Source organism: Oncorhynchus masou, unplaced genomic scaffold, assembly GCF_036934945.1.
Source record: "Oncorhynchus masou masou isolate Uvic2021 unplaced genomic scaffold, UVic_Omas_1.1 unplaced_scaffold_4595, whole genome shotgun sequence".
NCBI classification, from domain to species: Eukaryota; Metazoa; Chordata; class Actinopteri; order Salmoniformes; family Salmonidae; genus Oncorhynchus; species Oncorhynchus masou.
Window position 1 is genome coordinate 2339 of NW_027010990.1, and position 24717 is coordinate 27055.

The 24717-nt window shown below is 44.9% G+C and overlaps 1 pseudogene; it reads right to left on the reverse strand.

Annotated features, from left to right (window-relative positions):
* Positions 1-1621: 1621 nt before the first annotated feature.
* Positions 1622-24500, reverse strand: LOC135535202 (bifunctional 3'-5' exonuclease/ATP-dependent helicase WRN-like; annotated as a pseudogene).
* Between the last annotated feature and the right edge of the window lie 217 nt (positions 24501-24717).

Genomic DNA, 24717 nt, shown 5'->3' on the forward strand with positions numbered 1-24717 from the left:
CTGCCCTACCCTGTGCTCTGACCTCTTTCTCCCCTCTCTCTCCAGATGAAATCTCGCTTCTTGTGACGGCCGGCCGCCCAACAACCTGCCCGCTTGACCCTATCCCTCCTCTCTTCTCCAGACCATTTCCGGAGACCTTCTCCCTTACCTCACCTCGCTCATCAACTCATCCCTGACCGCTGGCTACGTCCCTTCCGTCTTCAAGAGAGCGAGAGTTGCACCCCTTCTGAAAAAACCTACACTCGATCCCTCCGATGTCAACAACTACAGACCAGTATCCTTCTTTCTTTTCTCTCCAAAACTCTTGAACGTGCCGTCCTTGGCCAGCTCTCCCGCTATCTCTCTCAGAATGACCTTCTTGATCCAAATCAGTCAGGTTTCAAGACTAGTCATTCAACTGAGACTGCTCTTCTCTGTATCACGGAGGCGCTCCGCACTGCTAAAGCTAACTCTCTCTCCTCTGCTCTCATCCTTCTAGACCTATCGGCTGCCTTCGACACTGTGAACCATCAGATCCTCCTCTCCACCCTCTCCGAGTTGGGCATCTCCGGCGCGGCCCACGCTTGGATTGCGTCCTACCTGACAGGTCGCTCCTACCAGGTGGCGTGGCGAGAATCTGTCTCCTCGCCACGCTCTCACCACTGGTGTCCCCCAGGGCTCTGTTCTAGGCCCTCTCCTATTCTCGCTATACACCAAGTCACTTGGCTCTGTCATAACCTCACATGGTCTCTCCTATCATTGCTATGCAGACGACACACAATTAATCTTCTCCTTTCCCCCTTCTGATGACCAGGTGGCGAATCGCATCTCTGCATGTCTGGCAGACATATCAGTGTGGATGACGGATCACCACCTCAAGCTGAACCTCGGCAAGACGGAGCTGCTCTTCCTCCCGGGGAAGGACTGCCCGTTCCATGATCTCGCCATCACGGTTGACAACTCCATTGTTTCCTCCTCCCAGAGCGCTAAGAACCTTGGCGTGATCCTGGACAACACCCTGTCGTTCTCAACTAACATCAAGGCGGTGGCCCGTTCCTGTAGGTTCATGCTCTACAACATCCGCAGAGTACGCCCCTGCCTCACACAGGAAGCGGCGCAGGTCCTAATCCAGGCACTTGTCATCTCCCGTCTGGATTACTGCAACTCGCTGTTGGCTGGGCTCCCTGCCTGTGCCATCAAACCCCTACAACTCATCCAGAACGCCGCAGCCCGTCTGGTGTTCAACCTTCCCAAGTTCTCTCACGTCACCCCGCTCCTCCGCTCTCTCCACTGGCTTCCAGGTGAAGCTCGCATCCGCTACAAGACCATGGTGCTTGCCTACGGAGCTGTGAGGGGAACGGCACCGCAGTACCTCCAGGCTCTGATCAGGCCCTACACCCAAACAAGGGCACTGCGTTCATCCACCTCTGGCCTGCTCGCCTCCCTACCACTGAGGAAGTACAGTTCCCCGCTCAGCCCAGTCAAAACTGTTCGCTGCTCTGGCCCCCCAATGGTGGAACAAACTCCCTCACGACGCCAGGACAGCGGAGTCAATCACCACCTTCCGGAGACACCTGAAACCCCACCTCTTCAAGGAATACCTAGGATAGGATAAGTAATCCTTCTCACCCCCCCTCCCCTTAATGATTTAGATGCACTATTGTAAAGTGGCTGTTCCACTGGATGTCAGAAGGTGAATTCACCAATTTGTAAGTCGCTCTGGATAAGAGCGTCTGCTAAATGACTTAAATGTAAATGTAATGTAAAATGTAAGCATAGCGTGCTTCTTAATGGTATGACATTGTGAAAAGGATACGATCTACAATTGAAATAAATAAAACGAGATGCCCATTTCATGTAGTCAGGACTAAACAGGGCTCTCTAACCATGCTCTTTCCCTCCTCCTGGAACAGTCTGTAGGTGATGGCAATACTGTTAGGTAGAGAGGAGGACCTCCCAGTCACCGCCCCTCTAACGCTCTCTGGACCTGGGGCTGAAGCTAGAATCGAGGAGTCCACCTGGACAACAGACAAGAGTTTAAGACATTGTTGAATGTACAACAACAACAATAGTCTGTACAAGTACCAGCCAATGTGTGGTTTGCCATGTTGTTGGTAGTAGAATCTGGGAAAACACATTTAGGAACATGTAATGAGGCCAATTGTTATGATCATGTAGGATTAACTTATGGTTTATGATAGTCGAATCATAGCCTATGCCTGTCTCAATTATGGACATGACTTACCTTCAAGTTGTGAAGCTCACAGAAACTTGCTATGGTTTTGAGGAGGGGTATAAGCATGCTGGACTTTGCCTCAGAAACACCATCCACTTGCTTCAGACTGGACACAGTGCACGGCCTGCAAAACACCAACACCAACATCAACATCAACTAGCAAAAGTACACTGATTTTTTAAAACTATTTTCCATGTTGACATTTAAAGATGATTACATTCTTAAAAAGAGATTATTACTCACTAGTAGTTATTTTAATACAGCAGAATGTGAAATGATAATTACATTTATGAATAAATGAACACAGATCTGGCCATAGAACCAGGGAGGTCTGTGGCTATGACCCGTTTTGACCACCAGCGTTGTTAACCTGAAAACGTTTGATTACCAGTCAAACGTTTGGACACACCTACTCATTCAAGGGTTTTCCTTTTAACACATTGTAAAATAATAGTGAAGACATCAGAACTATGAAATAACACATATGGAATCATGTAATGTTAAATCAAAATATTCATGAGGTCATCTGGAATGCATTTCAATTAACAGGTGTGCCTCGTTAAAAGTTAATTTGTGGAATTTCTTTCCTTCTTAATGCGTTTGAGCCAATCAGTTGTGTTGTGACACGGTAGGGTTGGTATACAGAAGATAGCCCTATTTGGTAAAAGACCAAGTCCATATTGTGTCAAGAACAGCTCAAAAAAGCAAATAGAAACGACAGTTCACATGAAGGCAAAGGGTGGATACTTTCAATAATCTAAAATACATTTTGATTTGTTTAACACTTTTTTGGTTACTGCATGATTCCATGTGTCATTTCATAGTTTGAATGTCTTCACTACTTTTCTACAATGTAGAAAAAAAACCTTGAACGAGTAGGTGTCCAAACTTTTGACTGGTACTGTACATGTCCCACTAAATTCAAAACTAATTATGACTACCGACTCCTGACAAGTGAACAGGACGAAGTGAGTCACATGAAGGCAGACCCCATCAACCCACTGTACCTCATCTTGGCCATTTCCAGGAGGATTTTGTTGGTGGCCAGTATGGCCGGTGGGATGTCCTTCTCACTGGCCAGTTTCTGTCGTTCAGCAACCAGCTTGGCGTACAACGCCGTCTATGGAACAACAAATTACAGAGATATTTACAAGAGAGGAACATCAGCAAGAATCAACAAATTATGACATGTAATGCAATGAGCTACAGGCAGCATACGAGAAGCCTGCTTTTCTTTTGAATCCTATCTGAAATTACAGTACACTGACTATGAAACGAGAGGCTCTGCAAGATCACGTTTCACAGCATATATTTCTATGGGAGGCAGCACATTGATGGGGACTTACATACTTATTATGGACAATGATCTTGTAAGTGTTCTACATGTTATTTATTTTGTATTCTTTTCTTATGTCTGCCAGTCTTTGTGCAAATGTGATGTGTGTCACTGTACTTTGTCTTGTAATTGATGTAATCGAATGACCTTTTGGGGACGATAACGATTTATTGAATTGACTGGTTTCATCAAATAGAGTGCACCTTAAAAAGGGAGTATGGATTATTGTTCTGTTGACTCTACCTGCAGTTCAAGCTCTCTGGCGGAGATGGGGGCTGGCTGTGGTTTGGACACCGCTACCTGGGTCAACAACTTGGATGGCGTCCTGTCACTAAAAATATGTGACGAAAAGCCATCAAACCTGAGAATTCACATCTTTCTATAACCCAAGGGCTGGTTTCCAGAACACAGATCAAGCATCGTCTTGGAATAAAAAGCATTAATCAATGGAAAAGTTGCATTGAAAGGGCTTTTTGTCCAAGACTTAACTTGGTATCTGGGAAACCATACACTTTAATTAAAATATTCACCTATTGTGTTGTCAGAGGTTTCTCACTACAAAATTGGATCCAAACAAACTAAGTACACATAAACATGCAAATATCATGTCCTCTATTCTCGACATCAACCTCTTCATACCTGCTAGATGACATGTCCAACTTCGGGATAGATTTGCTGTTGACTGGCCTACAACAGACATTTAACCTACTGTTCTGTGGAGAGACAGGAAAAATCACAGTTGACATATTCAACACTTGACATATTCAACACATTGACCGTCAAACATTTTCCATCAATAACATGCACTTCAATAGTGTTGTTGCATGAAAAAGTATTTCAGTTGGCACTTAAGTGTTACGAAAAATTGAAATAGGCCCACTATAAACTAAGTACAACTTATAAAGGCATAAATAAAGCATACATAAAGGCTACATAAACACCACATAAAGGCTTCACAAATCTAGAAGCGCATTTATCAATTGTGTATAAACATAGTGTGTTATGACATTTGGCAGCTCACCCTACAGTGGGAAGGACCTGTCACCTTTTACACAGAATTTATAGAGTATGACATACGCTTATAGATTTGCGAAGCATTTATGTAGTGCCTATGTAGCCTTTATAAGTTGTACTTTGTTTAAAGTGGGACCTAATGATCAGATCTGTAAAAACATTAGCGATGGAGGCTAGTCATTCTCTCTGTACCAATCCTCCAGAACACACTCACCTGAGAGGTGGAATACTGTCGGTCAGGGGCACTAGTGGTGGCTGCAGGGTTCTGCTTTCGTCTGAAATCAGCGGCACACAGAGCTTTTTGTACTGGGTTGACAAAATTCCCTGTGACTACTCACCAATGATTGAATAGCTATTTGTAACATGAAGACACCGAACTATTGGTGAGTGTTCACCAAACAGCCTACACAGTACCAGATGACCAGACGACAGACAAAGGTGACATTTCAATACAATTAAAACATGTTTAGTGAGCTTTGCATTTTTTCGAAGCATTTGATAATTGATCACTCTTCTGTTAGGAGGAAACAGAACACAGCTCCACAAAATAACACAGCCAATGTGACTTGCTCTAAGAGTAAGCATTTACTAAATGACTAAACTGTAAAAATGTAAAAGAAAGTCAAGGGCAGAACTTGACTGGAAGCCAAAGAAAACACGTGTGTGTGTGCGTGTGTGTGTGTGCGTGCGCGTGTGCGTGTGTGTAGAGAGCCAGAAAGGCGCACTATGAAAAAGAGAGGAAAAAGATATGAAAGCCAACACATTGATACATCCAGGAGCCATATCATGGTGGTGATTTTCACCATTTCACACTCATTTAAAAGGACAGCTGCAGGATGGTGGAGCCAGGGAAGAATATGGAGGCCTTGTCAAGAACAAGGGAGTTTTAAAATAATGCTTTGGCTACACTAACCTCCACTACACAGCTCTCAGTGATGCTGACAAGCTGATGACATTCCAGAGGCATCGCGTCTGCGCCACACACACACACTAATAATCCCAAATAACTTCCCTTTCCCAAAGCCTGGAAAATCTGGAATTACACTAAATATTATAAACATGTCATTATGCAACAGAATATACAAAAGTCGTCTAGAATTACAGCTTTTTCTCAAATCTAACAAAAATGTATGTCACATGCACCGAATACAACGGGTGCAGACTTAACCGTGAAAATAGTAACAAGAGGAATAAAATACACAAGAAAGGAGCTATACCTTTATTTAACTAGGCAAGTCAGTTAAGAACAAATTCTCATTTTCAATGACGGCCTACTCCGGCCAAACCCGGACGACGCTGGGCCAATTGTGCAACGCCCTATGGGACTCCCAATCCCGGCCGGATGTGATACAGCCTGGATTCGAACCAGGGACTGTAATGACGCCTCTTGCACTGAGATGCAGTGTCTTAGACCGCTGCCCCACTCGGGAGCCGAGTACGAGTACCAGATCAATGTGTAGCTATATACAGGGAGTACCAGATCAATGTGTAGCTATATACAGGGAGTACCAGATCAATGTGTAGCTATATACAGGGAGTACCAGATCAATGTGTAGCTATATACAGGGAGTACCAGATCAATGTGGAGATATATACAGGGAGTACCAGATCAATGTGTAGCTATATACAGGGAGTACTAGATCAATGTGTAGCTATATACAGGGAGTACCAGATCAATGTGGAGATATATACAGGGAGTACTAGATCAATGTGGAGATATATACAGGGAGTACCAGATCAATGTGTAGCTATATACAGGGAGTACCAGATCAATGTGGAGATATATACAGGGAGTACTAGATCAATGTGGAGATATATACAGGGAGTACCAGATCAATGTGGAGATATATACAGGGAGTACCAGATCAATGTGGAGATATATACAGGGAGTACCAGATCAATGTGTAGCTATATACAGGGAGTACCAGATCAATGTGTAGCTATATACAGGGAGTACCAGATCAATGTGGAGATATATACAGGGAGTACCAGATCAATGTGTAGCTATATACAGGGAGTACTAGATCAATGTGTAGCTATATACAGGGAGTACCAGATCAATGTGGAGATATATACAGGGAGTACCAGATCAATGTGTAGCTATATACAGGGAGTACCAGATCAATGTGTAGCTATATACAGGGAGTACCAGATCAATGTGTAGCTATATACAGGGAGTACTAGATCAATGTGTAGCTATATACAGGGAGTACCAGATCAATGTGGAGATATATACAGGGAGTACCAGATCAATGTGGAGATATATACAGGGAGTACTAGATCAATGTGGAGATATATACAGGGAGTACCAGATCAATGTGTAGCTATATACAGGGAGTACCAGATCAATGTGGAGATATATACAGGGAGTACCAGATCAATGTGGAGATATATACAGGGAGTACCAGATCAATGTGTAGCTATATACAGGGAGTACTAGATCAATGTGTAGCTATATACAGGGAGTACCAGATCAATGTGGAGATATATACAGGGAGTACTAGATCAATGTGTAGCTATATACAGGGAGTACCAGATCAATGTGGAGATATATACAGGGAGTACTAGATCAATGTGTAGCTATATACAGGGAGTACCAGATCAATGTGGAGATATATACAGGGAGTACTAGATCAATGTGGAGATATATACAGGGAGTACCAGATCAATGTGTAGCTATATACAGGGAGTACCAGATCAATGTGGAGATATATACAGGGAGTACCAGATCAATGTGGAGATATATACAGGGAGTACTAGATCAATGTGTAGCTATATACAGGGAGTACCAGATCAATGTGGAGATATATACAGGGAGTACTAGATCAATGTGTAGCTATATACAGGGAGTACCAGATCAATGTGGAGATATATACAGGGAGTACTAGATCAATGTGTAGCTATATACAGGGAGTACCAGATCAATGTGGAGATATATACAGGGAGTACCAGATCAATGTGTAGCTATATACAGGGAGTACCAGATCAATGTGTAGATATATACAGGGAGTACCAGATCAATGTGTAGATATATACAGGGAGTACTAGATCAATGTGGAGATATATACAGGGAGTACTAGATCAATGTGGAGATATATACAGGGAGTACCAGATCAATGTGGAGATATATACAGGGAGTACTAGATCAATGTGGAGATATATACAGGGAGTACCAGATTAATGGTTTAGGTAACCATTAATGAACTATTTAGCAGTCTTATGGCTAGGGGGCAGAAGCTGTCTTGGAGCCTGTTTTCCAGCTGTATTTTATGTGAATTTACTGTACAGATTTCAGAGATTTAATTTCATGCCAAATGCCAGGAGATATGCCCCATTTGGCACCTCAACATTGTATTAACTTTGATCTCTTTGATGTTTTTACAAACTGTTTTGTTGATGTGTGGCAACAGCCGGTTGCGCCTATAGCCCTATTCGCTCAGGATTCGTTTTACTGGGGAGGATCGGGACGTACAATTATGTGCACAAGCACAAATCACCACATCCGTCATTTAAGTCCGGTCCAAATATACCATGTGGGTCATTTTTACAAAGCAGGAGAATAATAATTCCAACCGGGAAAAAACAAAAACAGTTTATCGATTAAATCCAAGGTCCTCTGAATAGAGTCCCATGCGAATCGACATCCCTGTGTATTGAGAGAAATGTCTGCGTTTGTTGCTCGCGGATTGAGCAAGAAAACAATAACTAGGTCAAATAAATGCATGCTTATAACAAAGTGCTGCTCAAAGCCTACAGAACCGTGAAAAAGTATGTGTCCCCTTTCTAAGGGTTCTGCACATTTTAGATACTGAATGTTATCAGATCAACCAAAACCTAGTATTAGATAAAGGGAACAAATCACAATATTTACATATTTATTTAATTTATTTCATAAGGTTATGGAAAACCCAATGCCCCTGTGTGGCCTCCCTTCCACTCAATAACTGGTTGTGCCACCTTGAGCTGCAACGACTGCAAACAAATACTTCCTGTAGTTGTTGATCACTCTCTCACATTGCTGTGGAGGAATTTTGGCCAACTAACAATTAACTTTTTCACGCAATTGGCAGAAATGGGTGTTGCGTAACATATATGAATACATTTGTAAACTCAGGTTCCCTTTATCTAATAGTAGGTTTTGGTTGAAGATCTGATTACATTCAGTATGAAAAATAGAGAAACTCAGAACGGGGGCAAATACTTTTTCATGGCACCATGTATATACGTATATTCATAGTACCACTGTATATACGAAGGGCCAACATGTATCAACTTTCACAGTGAATGCTTTTGTTTCTACGTTTTGGTGGTATTGGCGTTCCTCTAAGAGGATGGTGGTATTGGCGTTCCTCTAAGAGGATGGTGGTATTGGCGTTCCTCTAAGAGGATGGTGGTATTGGCGTTCCTCTAAGAGGATGGTGGTATTGGCGTTCCTCTAAGAGGATGGTGGTATTGGCGTTCCTCTAAGAGTTGGCGTTCCTCTAAGAGGATGGTGGTATTGGTGTTCCTCTAAGAGGATGGTGGTATTGGCGTTCCTCTAAGAGGATGGTGGTATTGGCGTTCCTCTAAGAGGATGGTGGTATTGGCGTTCCTCTAAGAGGATGGTGGTATTGGCGTTCCTCTAAGAGGATGGTGGTATTGGCGTTCCTCTAAGAGGATGGTGGTATTGGCGTTCCTCTAAGAGGATGGTGGTATTGGCGTTCCTCTAAGGGGATGGTGGTATTGGCGTTCCTCTAAGAGGATGGTGGTATTGGCGTTCCTCTAAGAGGATGGTGGTATTGGCGTTCCTCTAAGTGGATGGTGGTATTGGCGTTCCTCTAAGAGGATGGTGGTATTGGCGTTCCTCTAAGTGGATGGTGGTATTGGCGTTCCTCTAAGAGGACGGTGTATTGGCGTTCATCTAAGAGGACGGTGTATTGGCGTTCCTCTAAGAGGATGGTGGTATTGGCGTTCCTCTAAGAGGACGGTGTATTGGCGTTCCTCTAAGGGGATGGTGGTATTGGCATTCCTCTAAGAGGATGGTGGTATTGGCGTTCCTCTAAGAGGATGGTGGTATTGGCGTTCCTCTAAGAGGATGGTGGTATTGGTGTTCCTCTAAGAGGATGGTGGTATTGGCGTTCCTCTAAGAGGATGGTGGTATTGGCGTTCCTCTAAGAGTTGGCGTTCCTCTAAGAGGATGGTGGTATTGGTGTTCCTCTAAGAGGATGGTGGTATTGGCGTTCCTCTAAGAGGATGGTGGTATTGGCGTTCCTCTAAGAGTTGGCGTTCCTCTAAGAGTTGGCGTTCCTCTAAGAGGATGGTGGTATTGGCGTTCCTCTAAGAGGATGGTGGTATTCGCGTTCCTCTAAGAGGATGGTGGTATTGGCGTTCCTCTAAGAGGATGGTGGTATAGGCGTTCCTCTAAGAGGATGGTGGTATTGGCGTTCCTCTAAGAGGATGGTGGTATTGGCGTTCCTCTAAGAGGATGGTGGTATTGGCGTTCCTCTAAGAGTTGGCGTTCCTCTATTAGGATGGTGGTATTGGCGTTCCTCTATTAGGATGGTGGTATTGGCGTTCCTGTAATAGGATGGTGGTATTGGCGTTCCTCTAAGTGGATGGTGGTATTGGCGTTCCTCTAAGAGGATGGTGGTATTGGCGTTCCTCTAAGTGGATGGTGGTATTGGCGTTCCTCTAAGAGGATGGTGGTACTGGCGTTCCTCTAAGAGGATGGTGGTACTGGCGTTCCTCTAAGAGGATGGTGGTATTGGCGTTCCTCTAAGAGTTGGCGTTCCTCTATTAGGATGGTGGTATTGGCGTTCCTCTAATAGGATGGTGGTATTGGCGTTCCTCTAAGAGGATGGTGGTATTGGCGTTCCTCTAAGAGGATGGTGGTATTCGCGTTCCTCTAAGAGGATGGTGGTACTGGCGTTCCTCTAAGAGGATGGTGGTATTGGCGTTCCTCTAAGAGGACGGTGGTATTGGCGTTCCTCTAAGAGTTGGCGTTCCTCTATTAGGATGGTGGTAATGGCGTTCCTCTAATAGGATGGTGGTATTGGCGTTCCTCTAAGAGGATGGTGGTACTGGCGTTCCTCTAAGAGGATGGTGGTATTGGCGTTCCTCTAAGAGGATGGTGGTACTGGCGTTCCTCTAAGAGGATGGTGGTACTGGCGTTCCTCTAATAGGATGGTGGTATTGGCGTTCCTCTAAGAGGGTGGTGGTACTGGCGTTCCTCTAAGAGGATGGTGGTATTGGCGTTCCTCTAAGAGGATGGTGGTATTGGCGTTCCTCTAAGAGGATGGTGGTATTGGCGTTCCTCTAAGAGGATGGTGGTATTGGCGTTCCTCTAAGAGGATGGTGGTATTGGCGTTCCTCTAAGAGGATGGTGGTGCTGGCGTTCCTCTAAGAGGATGGTGGTACTGGCGTTCCTCTAAGAGGATGGTGGTACTGGCGTTCCTCTAAGAGGATGGTGGTACTGGCGTTCCTCTAAGAGGATGGTGGTACTGGCGTTCCTCTAAGAGGATGGTGGTATTGGCGTTCCTCTATGTGGATGGTGGTACTGGCGTTCCTCTAAGAGTATGGGGAAGGGATCAAGCAATATGCTTTGTGGACTTCAGACAGATGTTGCTCTCTGGTCTTGTGATGAAACAAATGTATTTGTGGTTGAATTTATCCTGCCTGTTGTCTTGGCTTTATATAATCACAGTGGCATATAAACTAGCGGGTTATAGAGCAGAAACAACAATTATCCACAACACAGGTTGTTATATGGCTTTTTCCCCCCTTGGCTTCACCATTGATTTTACCCACGCACAGCTACCGATTGTGACACTATACCAAAAATTGTGTGGTCTGGTTTAGAAACTTTGAACCCAAACTCAGGTTCTAAGTGTAGCCTGTTATTACCTGGACATGTTGAAATATCTTCATGCCTAGAATTTTTTTTTAACTTCCAAGCTTCAATTTATTGAGAGAAAAATAATTATTACAGCAGGCAGTTTGGAAAAGACTAACACTGTCCAAATTTTCCTCTGAAATAATGAACATTCTGGGGTAGGAATAATTACATACCCATCGTTCTCTAGAGATACTAGTTGCGTGTGAATAGGGTATAACATAATTACATAAATGAACACTTTCCCAATCGCTCCTCTGGAAGCTAAGCCAGTCTAGAACAGTTCACAATGCACACATTTTAAGAAAACTGTCTGAAGCTAAGTGAAACGGAGACATACTATCTATCGTTTGTCCAATAAGGAATGCTCATTTTGGTTGTCTTGCAAAATGTTTCACTACGGTGTGCCCTAATGAACACGACCCAGATGAGCCTCTCGAAGCCATCCTGATGGAAAGGCATTTGTGTTTTCTCCCTCTCGCTCTAATGCGTGTGTTCTCTCTCTAATGAGTGTGTTCTCTCCCTAATTAGTGTGTTCTCTCCCTAATGAGTGTGTTCTCTCCCTCTCTCTCTAATGAGTATGTTCTCTCCCTCTCTAATGAGTGTGTTCTTTCCCTCTCTCTCTAATGAGTATGTTCTCTCCCTAATGTGTGTGTTCTCTCACTAATGAGTGTGTTCTCTCCCTCTCTCTCTAATGTGTGTTCTTTCCCTCTCTCTAATGTGTGTGTTCCCTCTCTCTCTCTCTCTAATGAGTGTGTTCTCTCCCTCTCTCCCTAATGAGTGTGTTCTCTCCCTCTCTCCCTAATGAGTGTGTTCTCTCCCTAATGAGTGTGTTCTCTCCCTAATGAGTGTGTTCTCTCCCTAATGAGTGTGTTCTCTCCCTCTCTCTAATGTGTGTGTTCTCTCCCTCTCTCTCTAATGAGTGTGTTCTCTCTCTCTCTCCCTAATGAGTGTGTTCTCTCCCTCTCTCTCTAATGAGTGTGTTCTCTCTCTCTCTCCCTAATGAGTGTGTTCTCTCCCTAATGAGTGTGTTCTCTCCCTCTCTCTAATGTGTGTGTTCTCTCCCTCTCTCCCTAATGAGTGTGTTCTCTCCCTCTCTCCCTAATGAGTGTGTTCTCTCCCTAATGAGTGTGTTCTCTCCCTCTCTCTCTAATGAGTGTGTTCTCTCCCTAATGAGTGTGTTCTCTCCCTCTCTCTCTAATGAGTGTGTTCTCTCCCTCTCTCTCTAATGAGTGTGTTCTCTCCCTCTCTCTCTAATGAGTGTGTTCTCTCGCTCTCTCTCTAATGAGTGTGTTCTCTCCCTCTCTCCCTAATGAGTGTGTTCTCTCCCTCTCTCTAATGAGTGTGTTCTCTCCCTCTCTCTCTAATGAGTGTGTTCTCTCCCTAATGAGTGTGTTCTCTCCCTCTCTCTCTAATGAGTGTGTTCTCTCCCTCTCTCTCTAATGAGTGTGTTCTCTCCCTAATGAGTGTGTTCTCTCCCTCTCTCCCTAATGAGTGTGTTCTCTCCCTAATGAGTGTGTTCTCTCCCTCTCTCCCTAATGAGTGTGTTCTCTCCCTCTCTCTCTAATGAGTGTGTTCTCTCCCTCTCTCCCTAATGAGTGTGTTCTCTCCCTAATGAGTGTGTTCTCTCCCTAATGAGTGTGTTCTCTCCCTAATGAGTGTGTTCTCTCCCTCTCTCTAATGTGTGTGTTCTCTCCCTCTCTCTCTAATGAGTGTGTTCTCTCTCTCTCCCTAATGAGTGTGTTCTCTCCCTCTCTCTCTAATGAGTGTGTTCTCTCCTCTCCCTAATGAGTGTGTTCTCTCCCTAATGAGTGTGTTCTCTCCCTCTCTCTAATGTGTGTGTTCTCTCCTCTCTCCCCTAATGAGTGTGTTCTCTCCCTCTCTCCCTAATGAGTGTGTTCTCTCCCTAATGAGTGTGTTCTCTCCCTCTCTCTCTAATGAGTGTGTTCTCTCCCTAATGAGTGTGTTCTCTCCCTCTCTCTCTAATGAGTGTGTTCTCTCCCTCTCTCTCTAATGAGTGTGTTCTCTCCCTCTCTCTCTAATGAGTGTGTTCTCTCCCTCTCTCTCTAATGAGTGTGTTCTCTCCCTCTCTCCCTAATGAGTGTGTTCTCTCCCTCTCTCCCTAATGAGTGTGTTCTCTCCCTCTCTCTCTAATGAGTGTGTTCTCTCCCTCTCTCTAATGAGTGTGTTCTCTCCCTAATGAGTGTGTTCTCTCCCTCTCTCTCTAATGAGTGTGTTCTCTCCCTAATGAGTGTGTTCTCTCCCTCTCTCTCTAATGAGTGTGTTCTCTCCCTCTCTCTCTAATGAGTGTGTTCTCTCCCTCTCTCTAATGAGTGTGTTCTCTCCCTCTCTCTCTAATGAGTGTGTTCTCTCCCTCTCTCTCTAATGAGTGTGTTCTCTCCCTCTCTCTCTAATGAGTGTGTTCTCTCCCTCTCTCTCTAATGAGTGTGTTCTCTCCCTAATGAGTGTGTTCTCTCCCTCTCTCTCTAATGAGTGTGTTCTCTCCCTCTCTCTCTAATGAGTGTGTTCTCTCCCTAATGAGTGTGTTCTCTCCCTCTCTCCCTAATGAGTGTGTTCTCTCCCTAATGAGTGTGTTCTCTCCCTCTCTCCCTAATGAGTGTGTTCTCTCCCTCTCTCTCTAATGAGTGTGTTCTCTCCCTCTCTCTCTAATGAGTGTGTTCTCTCCCTCTCTCTCTAATGAGTGTGTTCTCTCCCTCTAATGAGTGTGTTCTCTCCCTCTCTCTCTAATGAGTGTGTTCTCTCCCTCTCTCCCTAATGAGTGTGTTCTCTCCCTAATGAGTGTGTTCTCTCCCTCTCTCTCTAATGAGTGTGTTCTCTCCCTCTCTCCCTAATGAGTGTGTTCTCTCCCTCTCCCTAATGAGTGTGTTCTCTCCCTCTCTCTCTAATGAGTGTGTTTCTCCCTCTCTCCCTAATGAGTGTGTTCTCTCCCTAATGAGTGTGTTCTCTCCCTCTCCCTAATGAGTGTGTTCTCTCCTCTCTCCCTAATGAGTGTGTTCTCTCCCCTCTCCCTAATGAGTGTGTTCTCTCCCTCTCTCTCTAATGAGTGTGTTCTCTCCCTCTCTCTCTAATGAGTGTGTTCTCTCCCTCTAATGAGTGTGTTCTCTCCCTCTCTCTCTAATGAGTGTGTTCTCTCCCTCTCTCCCTAATGAGTGTGTTCTCTCCCTCTCTCTCTAATGAGTGTGTTCTCTCCCTCTCTCTCTAATGAGTGTGTTCTCTCCCTCTCTCCCTAATGAGTGTGTTCTCTCCCTCTCTCCCTAATGAGTGTGTTCTCTCCCTCTCTCTCTAATGAGTGTGTTCTCTCCCTCTCTCCCTAATGAGTGTGTTCTCTCCCTAATGAGTGTGTTCTCTCCCTCTCTCTCTAATGAGTGTGTTCTCTCCCTCTCTCCCTAATGAGTGTGTTCTCTCCCTCTCTCCCTAATGAGTGTGTTCTCTCCCTCTCTCTCTAATGAGTGTGTTCTCTCCCTCTCTCCCTAATGAGTGTGTTCTCTCCCTCTCTCTCCTAATGAGTGTGTTCTCTCCCTCTCTCTCTAATGAGTGTGTTTCTCTCTCCTCTCTCTCCTAATGAGTGTGTTCTCTCTCTCTCTCTAATGAGTGTGTTCTCTCCTCTCTCTAATGAGTGTGTTCTCTCCCTCTCTCTAATGAGTGTGTTCTCTCCCTCTCTCCTCTAATGAGTGTGTTCTCTCTCCCTCTCTCCCTAATGAGTGTGTTCTCTCCCTCTCTCCCTAATGAGTGTGTTCTCTCCTCTCTCTAATGAGTGTGTTCTCTCCTCTCTCTCTAATGAGTGTGTTCTCTCCCTCTCTCCCTAATGAGTGTGTTCTCTCCTCCTCTCTAATGAGTGTGTTCTCTCCCTCTCTCCTAATGAGTGTGTTCTCTCCCTCTCTCTAATGAGTGTGTTCTCTCCCTCTCTCTAATGAGTGTGTTCTCTCCCTAATGAGTGTGTTCTCTCCCTCTCTCTCTAATGAGTGTGTTCTTCCCTCTCTCTCTAATGAGTGTGTTCTCTCCCTAATGAGTGTGTTCTCTCCCTCTCTCCCTAATGAGTGTGTTCTCTCCCTAATGAGTGTGTTCTCTCCCTCTCTCCCTAATGAGTGTGTTCTCTCCCTCTCTCTCTAATGAGTGTGTTCTCTCCCTCTCTCTCTAATGAGTGTGTTCTCTCCCTCTCTCTCTAATGAGTGTGTTCTCTCCCTAATGAGTGTGTTCTCTCCCTCTAATGAGTGTGTTCTCTCCCTCTCCCTCTAATGAGTGTGTTCTCTCCCTCTCTCTCTAATGAGTGTGTTCTCTCCCTCTCTCTCTAATGAGTGTGTTCTCTCCCTCTCTCCCTAATGAGTGTGTTCTCTCCCTCTCTCCCTAATGAGTGTGTTCTCTCCCTCTCTCTCTAATGAGTGTGTTCTCTCCCTCTCTCCCTAATGAGTGTGTTCTCTCCCTAATGAGTGTGTTCTCTCCCTCTCTCCCTAATGAGTGTGTTCTCTCCCTCTCTCCCTAATGAGTGTGTTCTCTCCCTCTCTCTCTAATGAGTGTGTTCTCTCCCTCTCTCTCTAATGAGTGTGTTCTCTCCCTCTAATGAGTGTGTTCTCTCCCTCTCTCTCTAATGAGTGTGTTCTCTCCCTCTCTCCCTAATGAGTGTGTTCTCTCTCCTCTAATGAGTGTGTTCTCTCTAATGAGTGTGTTCTCTCCCTCTCTCTCTAATGAGTGTGTTCTCTCCCTCTCTCCCTAATGAGTGTGTTCTCTCCCTCTCTCCCTAATGAGTGTGTTCTCTCCCTCTCTCTCTAATGAGTGTGTTCTCTCCCTCTCTCCCTAATGTGTGTGTTCTCTCCCTCTCTCTCTAATGAGTGTGTTCTCTCCCTCTCTCTCTAATGAGTGTGTTCTCTCCCTCTCTCTCTAATGAGTGTGTTCTCTCCTCTCTCTAATGAGTGTGTTCTCTCCCTCTCTCCCTAATGAGTGTGTTCTCTCCTAATGAGTGTGTTCTCCCTCCCTCTCTCTAATGAGTGTGTTCTCTCCCTCTCTCCCTAATGAGTGTGTTCTCTCCCTCTCTCCCTAATGAGTGTGTTCTCTCCCTCTCTCTCTAATGAGTGTGTTCTCTCCCTCTCCCTAATGAGTGTGTTCTCTCCCTAATGAGTGTGTTCTCTCCTCTCTCTCTAATGAGTGTGTTCTCTCCCTCTCTCCCTAATGAGTGTGTTCTCTCCTCTCTCCCTAATGAGTGTGTTCTCTCCCTCTCTCTCTAATGAGTGTGTTCTCTCCTCTCTCCCTAATGTGTGTGTTCTCTCCTCTCTCTAATGAGTGTGTTCTCTCCCTCTCTCTCTAATGAGTGTGTTTCTCCCTCCTCTCTAATGAGTGTGTTCTCTCCCTCTCTCTCTAATGAGTGTGTTCTCTCCCTCTCTCCCTAATGAGTGTGTTCTCTCCCTCTCTCTCTAATGAGTGTGTTCTCTCCCCTCTCTCTAATGAGTGTGTTCTCTCCTCTCCCTAATGAGTGTGTTCTCTCCCTCTCTCCCTAATGAGTGTGTTCTCTCCTCTCTCTCTAATGAGTGTGTTCTCTCCCTCTCTCCCTAATGAGTGTGTTTCTCTCCCTAATGAGTGTGTTCTCTCCTCTCTCCCTAATGAGTGTGTTCTCTCCCTCTCTCTCTAATGAGTGTGTTCTCTCCCTCTCTCCCTAATGAGTGTGTTCTCTCCTCTCTCCCTAATGAGTGTGTTCTCTCTCTCTCTCTAATGAGTGTGTTCTCTCCCTCTCTCTCTAATGAGTGTGTTCTCTCCCTCTCTCTAATGAGTGTGTTCTCTCCCTCTCTCTCTAATGAGTGTGTTCTCTCCCTCTCTCTCTAATGAGTGTGTTCTCTCCCTCTCTCTCTAATGAGTGTGTTCTCTCCCTCTCTCTCTAATGAGTGTGTTCTCTCCCTCTCTCCCTAATGAGTGTGTTCTCTCCCTAATGAGTGTGTTCTCTCCCTCTCTCTAATGAGTGTGTTCTCTCCCTCTCTCTCTAATGAGTGTGTTCTCTCCCTCTCTCTCTAATGTGTGTGTTCTCTCCCTCTCTCCCTAATGAGTGTGTTCTCTCCCTAATGAGTGTGTTCTCTCCCTCTCTCTCTAATGAGTGTGTTCTCTCCCTCTCTCTCTAATGAGTGTGTTCTCTCCCTCTCTCTCTAATGAGTGTGTTCTCTCCCTCTCTCTCTAATGAGTGTGTTCTCTCCCTCTCTCCCTAATGAGTGTGTTCTCTCCCTAATGAGTGTGTTCTCTCCCTCTCTCTCTAATGAGTGTGTTCTCTCCCTCTCTCTCTAATGTGTGTGTTCTCTCCTCTCTCCCTAATGAGTGTGATCTCTCCCTAATGAGTGTGTTCTCTCCTAATGAGTGTGTTCTCTCCCTCTCTCTCTCTAATGAGTGTGTTCCCTCTCCTCTAATGAGTGTGTTCTCTCCCTCTCTAATGAGTGTGTTCTCTCCTCTCTCTCTAATGAGTGTGTTCTCTCCCTCTCTCTCTAATGAGTGTGTTCTCTCCCTCTCTCTAATGAGTGTGTTTCTCTCCCTCTCTCTCTAATGAGTGTGTTCTCTCCCTCTCTCTCTAATGAGTGTGTTCTCTCCTCTCCCTAATGAGTGTGTTCTCTCCCCTCTCTCTAATGAGTGTGTTCTCTCCCTCTCTCCCTAATGAGTGTGTTCTCTCCCCTCTCTCCCTAATGAGTGTGTTCTCTCCCTCTCTCTCTAATGAGTGTGTTCTCTCCCTCTCTCTCTAATGAGTGTGTTCTCTCCCTCTCTCCCTAATGAGTGTGTTCTCTCCCTCTCTCCCTAATGAGTGTGTTCTCTCCCCTCTCTCTAATGAGTGTGTTCTCTCCTCTCTCTCTAATGAGTGTGTTCTCTCCCTCTCTCCTAATGAGTGTGTTCTCTCCTCTCCCTAATGAGTGTGTTCTCTCCCTCTCTCTAATGAGTGTGTTCTCTCCCTCTCTCCCTAATGAGTGTGTTCTCTCCCTCTCTCTCTAATGAGTGTGTTCTCTCCCTCTCTCCCTAATGAGTGTGTTCTCTCCTCTCTAATGAGTGTGTTCTCTCCCTAATGAGTGTGTTCTCTCCCTAATGAGTGTGTTCTCTCCCTAATGAGTGTGTTGTTCTCTCCCTAATGAGTGTGTTCTCTCCCTCTCTAATGAGTGTGTTCTCTCCCTAATGAGTGTGCACACTAAGTAGCAGTAGAATGTGGTAGTGTACTACGTAGTGTATACCTTAGTGCAGACCAGGTGTTGAGGTCAGGGTCACTCGACTGGAGCAGGAGGGTTCTCTGTTTCTCATCCAGGGCTCGGCTCAGCCACCACCTCCCCTTTGAATAAGAATGATATATTGAAATGGAATTGAACCCATCCCTGAATAAGACACATAATAGAGAAAGCTGTAGTAAGTGGTCGCCTCAGGAACAGCCAACATGCTTATTACTACACCTGATTTCTATAAGCAGTATGCTTAGAAATATGTTTCAGCCATAAACACATTGACAATTGTTGATTTAAGACAAAACAAACAGTCAAAGACATAATATTTACACTACCACCAGGTATAACTGATTCCAGTCTGAGAAATGGTCCTGAGACTGTAGTATAGAATATACTGTTGTGTTATGTTGTGGCTTTCAGACCCCTTTGACTTTTACCACGTTATTCTAAAATGTATTAAAAAAAATGTTTTCCCCCCCTCAATCTGAACACAATACCCCATAATGACAAAGCAAAAACTGAAATGTCAAGTTTACTTAAGTATTCAGACCCTTTACTCTGTACTTTGTTGAAGCATCTTTGGCAGCGATTACAGCCACGAGTCTTCTTGTGTTTGACGCTACAACCTTGGCACACCTGTATCTGGGGAGTTTGTCCCATTCCTCTCTGCAGATCCTCTCAAGCTCTGTCAGGTTGGATGGGGAGCGTCACTACCCAGCTATTTTCAGGTCTCTCCAGAGATGTTCGATCGGATTCAAGTCCGGGCTCTGGTTGGGCCACTCAAGAACATTCAGAGACTTGTCCCAAAGCCACTCCTGTGTTGTCTTGGCTGTGTGCTTAGGGTTATTGTCCTGTTGGAAGGTGAACCATGGCCCCAGTCTGAGATCCTGAGCAGGTTTTCATCAAGGATCTCTGTACTTTGCTCCATTCTTTCCCTCGATCCTGACTAGTCTCCCAGTCCCTGCCGCTGAAAAAGATCCCCACAGTATGATGCTGCCACCACCATGCTTCACCATAGAGATGGTGCCAGGTTTCCTCGAGATGTGACGCTTGGCAGTCAGGCCAAAGAGTTCAATCTTGCTTTCCTGTGGTGCCTTTTAGCAAACTCCAAGCGGGCTGTCATGTGCCTTTTACTGAGGAGTGGCTGCCGTCTGGCCTCTCTTCCATAAGGGCCTGATTGGTGGAATGCTGCAGAGATGGTTATCCTTCTGGAAGGTTCTCCCATCACAGAGGACCTCTAGAGCTCTGTTAGAGTGACCATCGGGTTCTTGGTCACCTCCCTGACCAAGGCCCTTCTCCCCCGATTGCTCAGTTTGGCAGGGCTGTCAGCTCTAGGAAGAGTCTTGGTGGTTCCAAACTCATTCTATTTAAAAAAATATAGAGGCCACTGTGTTCTTGGGGACCTTCAATGCTGTAGACCTTTTTTGGTACCCTTCCCCATACATGTGCCTCGAAACAATCCTGTCTCTGCGCTCTACGGACAATTCCTTCGACCTCACGGCTTGGTGCTTTTTGCTCTGACATGCACTGTTAACTGTGGGAACTTTATATAGACAGGTGTGAGCCTTTCCAAATCATGTCCAATCAAATGAATTTACCACAGGTGGACTCCAGTCAAGTTGTAGAAACATCTCGAGGATGATCAATGGAAACAGGATGCACCTGAGCTCAATTTCAGAGTCTCATAGCAAAGGGTCATCAGTGATGTAAATAAGGTATCTGTTTTTTATTTTTAATACATTTGCAAAAATGTCTAAAAACCTGTTTTCACTGTCATAATGGGGTATTGTGTGTAGATTGAGAGAAAAATGTGTTTTAATCCATTTTTGGAATAAAGCAGTAACGTAACAAAATATGGAAAAGGGGAAGGGGTCTGAATACTTTCCGAATGCACTGTATGTAGTGTTATGTTGTAAAATATTATGGTTGTGATATATGTTGTGTTGTTGTGATATGCTATGTCGTACCTTGGGGGTGATTTTCACAGAGGACACAGAACTTGCTAGTGCCGGTGGCTTCCTTCAGGTATTCCTCATTCACCAGCTCCCGTGCCAGGGCTTTCCAGCAGGGCTCAGGGACACTCTTCCCAGCTCCAAACAGAGGGTGGCACCGGTACTTCTCAGGAACCCTTTGAGAGTACTGGAAGAAGAAGAACAAGGTCAAGTTCATTAGGCACCTAGTAGACTAACGGAAACAGAGTGGGACAACCTGGACACAATCATTTTCATTGTTCTGTTTTGTTCCAGTATGCCCTAATGAACATGACCCAGCCCAAAACTCTCAAACTCACTGATCCACGGAGGAACAGGATGGGGGCTGAGGAGCCGATCTCTCCCCCATAGCACTGACGGCTCCCATCAGCTGGAATGCCAACACACCGTAATCCTGACGCCCACCGTCCATTGTGTCATTTACACCGACTCTGTTCACCGCCCTGAAAACACACACATTCCCAATGGATGATCTTAAACAGGGCTGCCCAACCCTCTTCCTGGAGATCTACTGTCCTGTAGGTTTTCAGGCCAACCCTAATTTAGCATATCTGATTCAGCTAGTTAAGGTCTTGTTGAGCAGCTAATTAGTAGAATCAGGTGTGTTAAATTAGGGTTGGACTGAAAACCCACAGGACAGTAGATCTCCGGGAAGAGGGTTTGAGTGAAAACCTACAGGACAGTAGATCTCCGGGAAGAGGGTTTGAGTGAAAACCTACAGGACAGTAGATCTCCAGGAAAATGATTGGGCAGCCCTGGTCTAAAAGAACCCAAAGATGGTGGAAACAGAACACAGTAAACAGTGCATGCTATGTGGAGCTAAAATAACATGTGGATGATATTTTACATAGAACAGAATAGAAAATTGCTGGCAAAACACCCACCCAGATCGGCAGTTGTCACAGCACTGGTCAGTTCCCATGATGCCCGAGGTCACCTTTCGAAGCTGTTTGTCTTCAAAGTGGGAGAGGATCAGCCTAAAAGAAATGAAATGTGAAGCAATACTTTGAATACAGGTAGCTATTGACACAATATACTATATGTACCTAAAACATGTATCACTCATTACGGAGCAAGACTGAGCAGTAACAAGACTGAGCAGGAACAAGACTGAGCAGGAACAAGACTGAGCAGGAACAAGACTGAGCAGGAACAAGACTGAGCAGGAACAAGACTGAGCAGGAACAAGACTGAGCAGGAACAAGACTACTTCCTTCTGCACTTGGATGAGTTGAGATACAAGTCCATTTTGCCCATCATTTTGAGCTTGTAGCCCCGGAATTTGTTGTTTGCTACCTGGTTGATGAGAAACCTGTACAGAACAACAACAAAAACTCAGAAAGTTCAGGTCTGGGTTTCACAAATCTGAACTCCCAAGGCTTCATGCCAAGACAGTATTATTTATTTATTATAACCGTCTTGTCTACTATTTATGAACTTATACATTTTTACATTCTCATAACATAATCACAAAAAGAGTGACCTGTTTAATTTGAGATCTGCTGGTGCCCACAGGACGGTGGCAGGCACTTGGAAGTCCGTCTCTCCCAGCACGTCCAATCTCCTGGTAGTAAGATTCCATCTCCTTAGGGGCTCCATAATGGATCACCTTCCTGATGTCAGCCTTGTTGATCCCCATTCCAAAAGCTACTGTAGCCACAATACACTGAAAACAATTAACAAAACATATAAGTATGCTTGCATACAGAGGTGGACAATGTTTTTTATGTGTTTTCGTGCCTGTATAGAGTTTGCAAAGAACCACAAACTGATTTATATTTGGAAAGAAGAGACTAATTAAACTAAATGTGGAATATATTTTGCTACTATCAATCTCTACACGGTATAGCAATAAATCTAACCCACCTGGATTTCATTTAAAATATTTGAAACTTGTTTTGAGCTTAAAGATTTAAAAGCACACCTGGATTTCGTCCCTCATGAAGCGATGCTGGGTCTCCCTCCTCTGTTTTATGCCCAGACCAGCATGGTATACACCACACGTGACACCCAGCGAGGTCAGAGTGGAGGTCACACGTCAGCCTCTTTCCTCGAGGGGCAGTACACAATAGAGGACCCTTCAAACCCATAATCCCCCTGAAATAGCCGACAGCAAATGAGACACAAAAACAAGAAGCAATTTTGATCTAATTGGTCGAAGCGTTGTGGGAGGATTGTGCGAGTGCATCATCTACCGAATACATTTTTATATCCTGCATCTGCTCTCAAGACTTTCGATGTCATCTTTTCTTATACAAATAAAACATGGATATTAATATCATTACTATGATAAAAGCTGGCTCCATATTCACCAATATTCCCAAAAGCATATATACATTACATATACTGTATTAAAAACCAACATCATATAACTAGGTCTACTGAAATATTTTATTAACCTTCATTCAGTATATGGACCTAAATATATGTTGACCTATAAGCAATTAATATATAGGCCTACCCAGTGGTCTTCTTCAGGAAGCCATTCAGGTCCTGAAACACGCCCCCAGACTTGCGTTTGACGTCCAGGTAGAGGTTGGGCCGGTCGAAGGAGGTGCAGGTGACGATGGGTTGCTCCAGGTTCAGACTCTTCACTATGTCCTCCCTGATGGATGGGCTTGCAGTGGCAGTCAGCGCCACAATGGGAACCTGAACACAGAACACAGTCAATGGGAACCTGAACATGGAACACAGTCAATGGGAACCTGAACACAGTCAATGGGAACCTGAACACAGAACACAGTCAATGGGAACCTGAACACAGAACACAGTCAATGGGAACCTGAACACAGAACACAGTCAATGGGAACCTGAAACACAGTCAATGGAAACCTGAAACACAGAACACAGTCAATGGGAACCTGAACACAGTCAATGGGAACCTGAACACAGTCAATGGGAACCTGAACACAGAACACAGTCAATGGGAACCTGAACATGGAACACAGTCAATGGGAACCTGAACACAGTCAATGGGAACCTGAACACAGAACACAGTCAATGGGAACCTGAACACAGAACACAGTCAATGGGAACCTGAACACAGAACACAGTCAATGGGAACCTGAAACACAGTCAATGGAAACCTGAAACACAGAACACAGTCAATGGGAACCTGAACACAGTCAATGGGAACCTGAACACAGAACACAGTCAATGGGAACCTGAACACAGAACACAGTCAATGGGAACCTGAACACAGTCAATGGGAACCTGAACACAGTCAATGGGAACCTGAACACAGAACACAGTCAATGAGAACCTGAACACAGAACACAGTCAATGGGAACCTGAACACAGAACACAGTCAATGGGAACCTGAAACACAGTCAATGGAAACCTGAAACACAGTCAATGGGAACCTGAACACGGAACACAGTCAATGGGAACCTGAACACGGAACACAGTCAATGGGAACCTGAACACGGAACACAGTCAATGGGAACCTGAACACGGAACACAGTCAATGGGAACCTGAACACGGAACACAGTCAATGGGAACCTGAACACAGAACACAGTCAATGGGAACCTGAACACAGAACACAGTCAATGGGAACCTGAAACACAGTCAATGGGAAACTGAACACAGTCAATGGGAACCTGAACACAGAACACAGTCAATGGGAACCTGAACACAGAACACAGTCAATGGGAACCTGAACACAGAACACAGTCAATGGGAACCTGAACACAGAACACAGTCAATGGGAACCTGAAACACAGTCAATGGAAACCTGAAACACAGAACACAGTCAATGGGAACCTGAACACAGTCAATGGGAACCTGAACACAGAACACAGTCAATGGGAACCTGAACACAGAACACAGTCAATGGGAACCTGAACACAGTCAATGGGAACCTGAACACAGTCAATGGGAACCTGAACACAGAACACAGTCAATGGGAACCTGAACACAGAACACAGTCAATGGGAACCTGAAACACAGAACACAGTCAATGGGAACCTGAAACACAGTCAATGGAAACCTGAAACACAGTCAATGGGAACCTGAACACGGAACACAGTCAATGGGAACCTGAACACGGAACACAGTCAATGGGAACCTGAACACGGAACACAGTCAATGGGAACCTGA